This window comes from Theobroma cacao, chromosome 1, assembly GCF_053813885.1.
Source record: "Theobroma cacao isolate CCN51 chromosome 1, ASM5381388v1, whole genome shotgun sequence".
NCBI lineage: Eukaryota > Viridiplantae > Streptophyta > Magnoliopsida > Malvales > Malvaceae > Theobroma > Theobroma cacao.
The window spans coordinates 24,654,360-24,665,308 of record NC_142639.1 but is presented as its reverse complement, the minus strand read 5'-3'; the positions used below and the strand labels follow the sequence as shown (position 1 = coordinate 24,665,308).

Genomic DNA, 10,949 nt, shown 5'->3' with positions numbered 1-10,949 from the left:
TGATAGGAAAAGTCCATTTATAGTCATTCATGACTTGAAGAACTTTATTACTCGCTTTAAAATGTTTATAATCTCATTATTGATTTTAAGTTGAATTTTTTTACATTTTTTGTTTAAACCAAATATAATTAAGTGTTTACTCGGGAAACGTAAGGTTAAAACCCTCTGTTGGTAGGAAAAGTCCGGTTATAGTCACCCATGCTTTCGGAAGCCTCATTACTCGCTTTAAATAGGTTTATAATCTCATTATTGATTTTAAGTTGAATTTTTTTACATTTTTTGTTTAAACAGATTATAATTGAGTGTTTACTCGGAAAACGTGAGGTTAAAACCCCCCGTTGATAGGAAAAGTCCATTTATAGTCATTCATGACTTGAAAAGCTTCATTACTCGCTTTAAAATGTTTATAATCTCATTATTGATTTTAAGTTAAATTTTTTTACATTTTTTGTTTAAACGAATTATAATTAATTGTTTACTCGGGAAACGTGAGGTTAAAACCCTCTATTGGTAGGAAAAGTCCGTTTATAGTCACCCATGCCTTCGAAAGCGTCATTACTCGCTTTAAATAGGTTTATAATCTCATTATTGATTTTAAGTTGAATTTTTATACATTTTTTGTTTAAACAGATTATAATTAAGTGTTTACTCAGGAAACGTGAGGTTAAAACTCCCCGTTGATAGGAAAAGTCCATTTATAGTCATTGATGAGTTGAAAAGCTTCATTACTCGCCTTAAAAATGTTTATAATCTCGTTATTGATTTTAAGTTGAATTTTTTTACATTTTTTGTTTAAACAGATTATAATTGAGTGTTTACTCGAAAAACGTGAGGTTAAAACACCCCGTTGATAGGAAAAGTCCATTTATAGTCATTCATGACTTGACAAGCTTCATTACTCGCTTTAAAATGTTTATAATCTCATTATTGATTTTAAGTTGAATTTTTTTACATTTTTTGTTTAAACGGATTATAATTAAGTGTTTACTCGGGAAACATGAGGTTAAAACCCTTTATTGGTAGCAAAAGTCCACTTATAGTCACCCATGCTTTCGAAAGCCTCATCACTCGCTTTAAATAGGTTTATAATCTCATTATTGATTTTAAGTTAAACTTTTTTGCATTTTTTGTTAAAAAAGATTATAATTGAGTGTTTACTCGGAAAACGTGAGGTTAAAACCCCCCGTTGATAGGAAAAGTCCATTTATAGTCATTCATGACTTGAAAAGCTTGATTAGTCGCTTTAAAATGTTTATAATCTCATTCTTGATTTTAAGTTGAATTTTTCTACATTTTTTGTTTAAACGAAATATAATTAAGTGTTTACTCGGGAAACGTGAGGTTAAAACCCTCTGTTGGTAGGAAAAGTAAGTTTATAGTCACCCATGCCTTCGAAAGCCTCATTACTCGCTTTAAATAGGTTTATAATCTCATTATTGATTTTAAGTTTAATTTTTTTACATTTTTTTTTTAAACAGATTATAATTGATTGTTTACTCAGAAAACGTGAGGTTAAAACCCCCCGTTGATAGGAAAAGTCCAATTATAGTCATTCATGACTTGAAAAGCTTCATTACTCGCTTAAAAATGTTTATAATCTCATTATTGTTTTTAAGTTGAATTTTTTTACAGTTTTTGTTTAAACGAATTATAATTAATTGTTTACTCGGGAAACGTGAGGTTAAAACCCTCTATTGGTAGGAAAAGTCCGTTTATAGTCACCCATGCCTTCGAAAGCGTCATTACTCGCTTTAAATAGGTTTATAATCTCATTATTCATTTTAAGTTGAATTTTTATACATTTTTTGTTTAAACAGATTATAATTGAGTGTTTACTCAAGAAACGTGAGGTTAAAACCCCTCGTTGATAGGAAAAGTCCATTTATAATCATTCATGGGTTGAAAAGCTTCATTACTCGCCTTAAAAATGTTTATAATCTCGTTATTGAATTTAAGTTGAATTTTTTTTCATTTTTTGTTTACACAGATTATAATTGAGTGTTTACTCGGAAAACGTGAGGTTAAAACCCCCCGTTGATAGGAAAAGTCCATTTATAGTCATTCATGAGTTGAAAAGCTTCATTACTCGTCTTAAAAATGTTTATAATCTCACTATTGATTTTAAGTTGAATTTTTTTACATTTTTTGTTCAAACGGATTATAGTTAAGTGTTTACTCGAGAAACGTGAGACTAAAACCCTCTATTGGTAGGAAAAGTTCACTTATAGTCTCCCATGCCTTCGAATGCCTCGTTACTCGCTTTAAATAGGTTTATAATCTCATTTTCGATTTTAAGTTAAATTTTTTTACATTTTTTGTTAAAAAAGACTATAATTGAGTGTTTACTCGGAAAACGTGAGGTTAAAACCCTCTATTGGTAGGAAAAGTCCGTTTATAGTCACCCATGCCTTCGAAAGCGTCATTACTCGCTTTAAATAGGTTTATAATCTCATTATTGATTTTAAGTTGAATTTTTTTACATTTTTTGTTTAAACAGATTATAATTGAGTGTTTACTCAGGAAACGTGAGGTTAAAACCCCCCGTTGATAGGAAAAGTCCATTTCTAGTCATTCATGAGTTGAAAAGCTTCATTACTCGTCTTAAAAATGTTTATAATCTCACTATTGATTTTAAGTTTAATTTTTTTACATTTTTTGTTTAAACGGATTATGATTAAGTGTTTACTCGAGAAACGTGAGGTTAAAACCCTCTATTGGTAGGAAAAGTCCACTTATAGTCTCCCATGCCTTCGAATGCCTCATTACTCGCTTTAAATAGGTTTATTATCTCATTTTTGATTTTAAGTTAAATTTTTTTGCATTTTTCGTTAAAAAAGATTATAATTGAGTGTTTACTCGGAAAACGTGAGGTTAAAACCCCCCGTTGATAGGAAAAGTCCATTTATAGTCATTCATGACTTGAAAAGCCTCATTACACGCTTTAAAATGTTTATAATCTCATTATTGAGTTTAAGTTGAATTTTTTTACATTTTTTGTTTAAACGAATTATAATTAAGTGTTTACTCGGGAAACGTGAGGTTAAAACCCTCTGTTGGTAGGAAAAGTCCATTTATAGTCAACCATGCCTTCGAAAGCCTCATTACTCGCTTTAAATAGGTTTATAATCTCATTATTGATTTTAAGTTGAATTTTTTTACATTTTTTGTTTCAACAGATTATAATTGAGTGTTTACTGAGGAAACGTGAGGTTAAAACCACCCGTTGATAGGAAAAGTCCATTTATAGTCATTCATGACTTGAAAAGCATCATTGCTCGCTTTAAAAATGTTTATAATCTCACTATTGATTTTAAGTAGAATTTTTTTACATTTTTTGTTTAAACGGATTATAATTAAGTGTTTACTTGAGAAACGTGAGGTTAAAACCCTCTGTTAGTAGGAAAAGTCCATTTACGGTCACCCATGCCTTCGAAAGCCTCATTACTCGCTTTAAATACGTTTATAATCTTATTATTGATTTTAAGTTAAATTTTTTTGCATTTTTGGTTAAAAAAGATTATGATTGAGTGTTTACTCGGAAAACGTGAGGTTAAAACCCCCCGTTGATAGGAAAAGTCCATTTATAGTCATTCATGACTTGAAAAGCTTTATTACTCGCTTTAAAATGTTTATAATCTCATTATTGATTTTCAGTTGAATTTTTTTACATTTTTTGTTTAAACAAAATATAATTAAGTGTTTACTCGGGAAACGTGAGGTTAAAACCCTCTGTTGGTAGGAAAAGTCCGTTTATAGTCACCCATGCCTTCGAAAGCCTCATTACTCGCTTTAAATAGGTTTATAATCTCATTATTGATTTTAAGTTGAATTTTTTTATATATTTTTTTCAAACAGATTATAATTGATTGTTTACTCAGAAAACGTGAGGTTAAAACCCCCTCGTTGATAGAAAAAGTCCAATTATAGTCATTCATGACTTGAAAAGCTTCATTACTCGCTTAAAAATGTTTATAATCTCATTATTGATTTTAAGTTGAATTTTTTTACAGTTTTTGTTTAAACGAATTATAATTAATTGTTTACTCCGGAAACGTGAGGTTAAAACCCTCTATTGGTAGGAAAAGTCCGTTTATAGTCACCCATGCCTTCGAAAGCGTCATTACTCGCTTTAAATAGGTTTATAATCTCATTATTCATTTTAAGTTGAATTTTTATACATTTTTTGTTTAAACAGATTATAATTGAGTGTTTACTCAAGAAACGTGAGGTTAAAACCCCTCGTTGATAGGAAAAGTCCATTTATAATCATTCATGAGTTGAAAAGCTTCATTACACGCCTTAAAAATGTTTTTAATCTCGTTATTGAATTTAAGTTGAATTTTTTTTCATTTTTTGTTTACACAGATTATAATTGAGTGTTTACTCGGAAAACGTGAGGTTAAAACCCCCCGTTGATAGGAAAAGTCCATTTATAGTCATTCATGAGTTGAAAAGCTTCATTACTCGTCTTAAAAATGTTTATAATCTCACTATTGATTTTAAGTTGAATTTTTTTGCATTTTTTGTTCAAACGGATTATAATTAAGTGTTTACTCGAGAAACGTGAGACTAAAACCCTCTATTGGTAGGAAAAGTCCACTTATAGTCTCCCATGCCTTCGAATGCCTCGTTACTCGCTTTAAATAGGTTTATAATCTCATTTTCGATTTTAAGTTAAATTTTTTTACATTTTTTGTTAAAAAAGATTATAATTGAGTGTTTACTCGGAAAACGTGAGGTTAAAACCCTCTATTGGTAGGAAAAGTCCGTTTATAGTCACCCATGCCTTTGAAAGCGTCATTACTCGCTTTAAATAGGTTTATAATCTCATTATTGATTTTAAGTTGAATTTTTTTACATTTTTTGTTTAAACAGATTATAATTGAGTGTTTGCTCAGGAAACGTGAGGTTAAAACCCCCCATTGATAGGAAAAGTCCATTTATAGTCATTCATGAGTTGAAAAGCTTCATTACTCGCCTTAAAAATGTTTATAATCTCACTATTGATTTTAAGTTGAGTTTTTTTACATTTTTTGTTTAAACGGATTATAATTAAGTGTTTACTCGAGAAACGTGAGGTTAAAACCCTCTATTGGTAGGAAAAGTCCACTTATAGTCTCCCATGCCTTCGAATGCCTCATTACTCGCTTTAAATAGGTTTATAATCTCATTTTTGATTTTAAGTTAAATTTTTTTGCATTTTTTGTTAAAAAAGATTATAATTGAGTGTTTACTCGAAAAACGTGAGGTTAAAACCCCCCGTTGATAGGAAAAGTCCATTTATAGTCATTCATGACTTGAAAAGCTTCATTACTCGCTTTAAAATGTTTATAATCTCATTATTGAGTTTAAGTTGAATTTTTTTACATTTTTTGTTTAAACGAATTATAATTAAGTGTTTACTCGGGAAACGTGAGGTTAAAACCCTCTGTTGGTAGGAAAAGTCCGTTTATAGTCAACCATGCCTTCGAAAACCTCATTACTCGCTTTAAATAGGTTTATAATCTCATTATTGATTTTAAGTTGAATTTGTTTACATTTTTTGTTTAAACAGATTATAATTGAGTGTTTACTCAGGAAACGTGAGGTTAAAACCACCCGTTGATAGGAAAAGTCCATTTATAGTCATTCATGACTTGAAAAGCATCATTGCTCGCTTTAAAAATGTTTATAATCTCACTATTGTTTTTAAGTTGAATTTTTTTACATTTTTTGTTTAAACGGATTATAATTAAGTGTTTACTCGTGAAACATGAGGTTAAAACCCTCTGTTAGTAGGAAAAGTCCATTTATGGTCATCCATGCCTTCGAAAGCCTCATTACTCGCTTTAAATACGTTTATAATCTCATTATTGATTTTAAGTTAAATTTTTTTGCATTTTTTGTTAAAAAAGATTATGATTGAGTGTTTACTCGGAAAACGTGAGGTTAAAACCCCCCGTTGATAGGAAAAGTCCATTTATAGTCATTCATGACTTGAAGAGCTTTATTACTCGCTTTAAAATGTTTATAATCTCATTATTGATTTTAAGTTGAATTTTTTTACATTTTTTGTTTAAACGAAATATAATTAAGTGTTTACTCGGGAAACGTAAGGTTAAAACCCTCTGTTGGTAGGAAAAGTCTGGTTATAGTCACCCATGCTTTCGGAAGCCTCATTACTCGCTTTAAATAGGTTTATAATCTCATTATTGATTTTAAGTTGAATTTTTTTACATTTTTTGTTTAAACAGATTATAATTGAGTGTTTGCTCAGAAAACGTGAGGTTAAAACCCCCCGTTGATAGGAAAAGTCCATTTATAGTCATTCATGACTTGAAAAGCTTCATTACTCGTTTAAAAATGTTTATAATCTAATTATTGATTTTAAGTTGAATTTTTTTACAGTTTTTGTTTAAACGAATTATAATTAATTGTTTACTCGAGAAACGTGAGGTTAAAACCCTCTATTGGTCGGAAAAGTCCGTTTATAGTCACTCATGCCTTCGAAAGCGTCATTACTCGCTTTAAATAGGTTTATAATCTCATTATTGATTTCAAGTTGAATTTTTTTACATTTTTTGTTTAAACAGATTATAATTGAGTGTTTACTCAGGAAACGTGGGGTTAAAACCCCCCGTTGATAGGAAAAGTCCATTTATAGTCATTCATGCGTTGAAAAGCTTCATTACTCGCCTTAAAAATATTTATAATCTCACTATTGATTTTAAGTTGAATTTTTTTACATATTTTGTTTAAACGGATTATAATTAAGTGTTTACTCGAGAAACGTGAGGTTAAAACCTTCTGTTAGTAGGAAAAGTCTATTTATGGTCACCCATGGCTTCGAAAACCTCATTACTCACTTTAAATAGGTTTATAATCTCATTATTGATTTTAAGTTAAATTTTTTTGCATTTTTTGTTAAAAAAGATTATGATTGAGTGTTTACTCGGAAAACGTGAGGTTAAAACCCCCCGTTAATAGGAAAAGTCCATTTATAGTCATTCATGACTTGAAAAGCTTCATTACTCGCTTAAAAATGTTTATAATCTCATTATTGATTTTAAGTTGAATTTTTTTACATTTTTTGTTTAATCAGATTATAATTAAGTGGTTACTCTGGAAACGTGAGATTAAAACCCTCAATTGATGGGAAAAGTCTATTTATAGTCACCCTTTTCTTCGAAAGCCCCATTACTCGCTTCAAATAGGTTTATAATCTCATTATTGATTTTAAGTTGAATTTTTTTACATTTTTGTTTAAACGGATTATAATTGAGTGATTACTTAGGAAACGAGAGGTTAAAACCCCCCGTTGATAGGAAAAGTCCATTTATAGTCATTCATTAGTTGAAAAGCTTCATTACTCGCCTTAAAAATGTTTATAATCTCACTATTGATTTTAAGTTGAATTTTTTTACATTTTTTGTTTAAACGGATTATAATTAAGTGTTTACTCGAGAAACGTGAGGTTAAAACCCTCTGTTAGTAGGAAAAGTCTATTTATGGTCACCCATGCCTTCGAAAACCTCATTACTCGCTTTAAATAGGTTTATAATCTCATTATTGATTTTAAGTTAAATTTTTTTGCATTTTTTGTTAAAAAAGATTATGATTGACTGTTTACTCGGAAAACGTGAGGTTAAAACCCCCCGTTAATAGGAAAAGTCCATTTATAGTCATTCATGACTTGAAAAGCTTCATTACTCGCTTAAAAATGTTTATAATCTCATTATTGATTTTAAGTTGAATTTTTTTACATTTTTTGTTTAATCGGATTATAATTAAGTGTTTACTCTGGAAACGTGAGGTTAAAACCCTCAATTGATAGGAAAAGTCTATTTATAGTCACCATTTTCTTCGAAAGCCCCATTACTCGCTTTAAATAGGTTTATAATCTCATTATTGATTTTAAGTTGACTTTTTTTACATTTTTTGTTTAAACGGATTATAATTGAGTGATTACTCAGGAAACGAGAGGTTAAAACCCCCCGTTGATAGGAAAAGTGTCAAGCCCGATCTTATAAAATACTTTCCATGTCATTCATATGATTGACAATATGCTTGCATACTTGGAAAGCCCTGAAAGAAAAATCGTTAAAAGACGACAATGTACCAAATGGTACAATTAAGTTAATTTAAGTCTCGAACTAGATCAAATAGAGAATTTAAAATGAAATTAAGAATATTAAAGTCCCAGAATGGTTTAATATGGTGATTTGGAGTTCGAGGATCAATTTGAAGTCAAACTAGAATTTTTACTGTCCAGGGGCAAAATGGTCATTTGCCACCCAAGGACACAATGGGAATTTTTAGAAAAGAATTTTTTTTTTTTTTTTTTTTTAGCCCCATTTGACTTATTGGAGTATGATTTGAGTATTGGAGTATAATTTGAGGGTTTGGCAGTGAAAAAGTTTAATTCCAGTGATTTCTAGAGTGTAGGGGCAAAATCGTAATTTTGCCACTCGCGGACAAAATTTGAGATTTTGAGAGAATTTAGATCAAATTTGACAAATTGGAGAATGGTATGAGTATAAGGGATGAAAAATATGTCTATGGGCAATTTTTCAATTTTTGGGGCAAAAATGTAATTTTTGACTTTTACGGGGGTAAAAGTGTAAATTTCAAAAATTACTCCACCAAGACTTTGGATAAGTCTGAGAATTTTACCTAAGCTATGGATATGTGGGACAAGTGTATGGTGAAAATTTGGAAATAAATGGATGGCTAGAATTTAAGGAATTAATAAAACATTAAAAAAATGAATAAAATAATATTATATTATTTTAGCCTTTAAAAAGGTGAAAATTCCGGAATTCTCATCTTCTTCAGCTGTCCAAACCAGGGGAGAAAAGGGGAAAAAAAAAACAAGAATCCTACCTGAAAAATTTGGAGAAAATCAAGAGAAATCAAGAAATCAAGCATTAAAAAGGTAAATTTCATTGATTTTCCTTGTGATTTTCACTACCCATGCATTTTTTTCTCATTTCCATGCAAAATTAGAAAGTGGGTATGGACACCCATGCTGGCCAAACCTCCATGGATGAGTTTTGAGCTTGATTTTTGGTTGATTTTAATTGAATTAAGTGATTTTAGTTAAGTTATATTGAAATATAGCAAAAATAAGCTAGAAATATAATTTTCTCCCATTGAAACCCATTATGCTGAATTTTCTAGGGGAATATTGGCTGCTGATCTTGATGGTTATTTGAGGAATTATGATGAATAATGATGAATTATGAGCCTAGAAAAATAATGGAAATTTTCGGAGCAAAAATACAAATTTTTACCCACTAGGGGTATTTTCGTAATTTATTATCGGGACTGATAATTTGCACCACACTGAGGGACATTAAGTCAATTTGGGTGCAATTGAGGTATAGAAACTGAAAAAAATTAATTTGGAGTTTAAACGGACGCGTATATCAATTTATCGGGTAAAAGATCGAAATAGGCTAACACCGCATTTAGGCAAAAATTTAGACATTTTTGCATTCCATATCAAGCATTAGTAGTCTAAATTAGTTTAATTTCAATTTAGTACCAATGTGGTGAATTTCTCGATTTTGTACTGTGTCAAGGTGGTGAGTCCTCTAATAAAGGCAAGGGAATTGCACCCGAGGACCAATAGTCTGAGTATTTCGAAAATCCTCACTCTAGACACGGTGAGTAACCTTACCATCATTTTAATTATCTAAAGTATGTTTTTATTCGGTTTTGGTGAATTTTATGAAAATGAGTTCAAATGGTAAATTTTTATGTTTTGTAAACAAAATGAGTTTAAATGAAAATATTTTATAAATTGTCTTGAAACGAAATAACGATTTTGAAAATAGAGTAATTGGAGACCACTGATATGTTGTAAATTTAAAATTGAATTAATGGCTTATGTTATTGTATTGGCATGACTGGCTGGGCTGTGTTTTTATGAATTATATGAATCGCTTTATTTTACCCTTGCAGGCTGGGTAGTAATATATTAGCCCTGTCATGCTGTCAAAATTTTATTGTATGGTGGGTTTGACCTGCTGCAGTGGGCTGGATTCTGTGGACTAGCCTATTAGAGGGGCACGGAATCCTGTTATATTTTTACCTCGGTTGGAGAGGCGAGTAGGGTAACTCCTGAGGTATAACTTTTAGAGTTCACTTCACGCCAAACCACCTCGTGAAGGGGAACTCGGCCAACGTCAAGGAATGGCTATGTTTTCAAAATAAAAACATGACTTTCTAATAGCCTTGGCGGACTCAGTTGGGATAGCCCTCGGCCAAGGTATCCCAAATAACTGAGTATGATAATAATTTTTGGCATGAGCCAAGCTTTTTAAGAAATTCATAAGCCATACTGATTACTTGCTTTAAATAAATTGATTTCATTTGGTTGAAATAAGTTGAAAGATGATAAATTACATTTTGATGAAATGTTTTAATAGTCTCCTTTTACTCGACTTTAGATATTTTGAGTGATGTTTGTTTACTCACTGGGATTTTATAATCTCACCACCCTCATTTCCACCCATTTCAGGTTCAGAATAGATTGTAGATAACTGATATCGGCGAGGATTACAGTTGAACTTGCCACATCCAAAGACTGTAGGTTCATTTCTTTTTATACTTTTGGTCATTCGGGGGCCCACGTGTCACTGTAAATTAAATTCTATACTTTGGTTATCTGTATTACGGTATGTAAGAATTTATTTTGCTTTTACGCTATAAAAAATTATTTATGCAGTGTTCTTAAAATATCGTTTTATGTGAAAATTGAATATTTTATTGAATATTTTTATTTTATTGTAACAGTCATAATTCCATTTTAAACGAATGTTTTAGACATCCAAAATTATTTTTGATTAAGAAATATGTGTTTTCCACTTACATACTATATTTTTAGATGATTTTTGAGATTTTTGGGATAAATGACAAAAATACCCCTGTGAGACGGAAATTATTATTTCATTTGTTTAAGTTGG

General features: G+C 30.3%; 1 long non-coding RNA gene across 1 annotated transcript; it reads left to right on the top strand.

Annotated features, from left to right (window-relative positions):
- The first annotated feature begins 8,823 nt into the window (after nucleotides 1–8,823).
- Nucleotides 8,824–10,703, top strand: LOC148764679 (uncharacterized). The gene is made up of 3 exons (XR_016024262.1): nucleotides 8,824–8,914; nucleotides 9,564–9,647; nucleotides 10,505–10,703. It is a non-coding gene; the product is annotated as an uncharacterized LOC148764679 (long non-coding RNA).
- The last annotated feature ends 246 nt before the right edge of the window (nucleotides 10,704–10,949 follow it).